This window comes from Octopus bimaculoides, chromosome 22, assembly GCF_001194135.2.
Source record: "Octopus bimaculoides isolate UCB-OBI-ISO-001 chromosome 22, ASM119413v2, whole genome shotgun sequence".
Classification (NCBI taxonomy): domain Eukaryota; kingdom Metazoa; phylum Mollusca; class Cephalopoda; order Octopoda; family Octopodidae; genus Octopus; species Octopus bimaculoides.
In genome coordinates this window covers 12471799-12472799 of record NC_069002.1, presented here as the reverse complement: position 1 = coordinate 12472799, position 1001 = coordinate 12471799, and positions in this window count along the sequence as shown.

Genomic DNA, 1001 nt, shown 5'->3' with positions numbered 1-1001 from the left:
CCATCACTTATATCGACACCAGCAATTGTCCGCCATCACCGTCATCACTGTCACCACCACCGCCGCCGCCGCCGCCGCCGTACTTTACCGCCACCACCACCTTCAACAGCTGTCACCAAGTGTATCCACCTCCAGTTCCAGCCAAAACCACGTCCACCACCACCACCATCATCGGCGCCACTACCGGCACCACCAGCACCAACACCAACGTGACCATCACCGCCATCACCACTACCACCAACCGCTGTCGCCACCACTAACAAGGGACTGTCTCAGAAAATGTCTCCTCCAGAATTACTACCGCCATGACCATCTTCACAGATTATCGTCACTACCCACCTCTTCACCTTCACCGCCATCGTCAGTGTCTCACCGCAACAGGCATATACACACGCGTGCGCAAGGACAAACGCATCCACATACACCCACGCCCACTCATCTGTCCACCAACATAGGTGTACATGCAAGAGAAATAGCTGTATATTTGCACACGCAATCACACTCAACAATGCAACCACATATGCACATACGCACACACAAACACACACACACATACACATACACACACAAATACACATAAGCACAAACACATACATGCGCACACACACAAACACATACATACACACACAAACACCTTGGGCAAGTGAGCAATTGGGTTGATCTAAGCGATTTGTTCTGTTCCATAAAATTTCAGGCCTTGTGTAGAAAGAATTTCGACTAGGAAACACTGGACATCAATATTTCACAATATTTGTTGATTTCGGGTTCGGCTGCTCTACATTGATAAGGGGCAATACTTCGAAACTAGCCTGTAGATGCCGGACCAGCAAGGGGAGGCGGCTGACCTCCTCTATTCGAAGGTTATAATGGACACAGGTTCGTGTGTCACGTAGCTAGCTAGAGGCGATGGCCTCTCGGAGCTAATCAACGGCAGCATTCGTCCTATTTTTTTGGACTGCCATGTTGACTTGGCGATAACTATTAATATATATATATATATA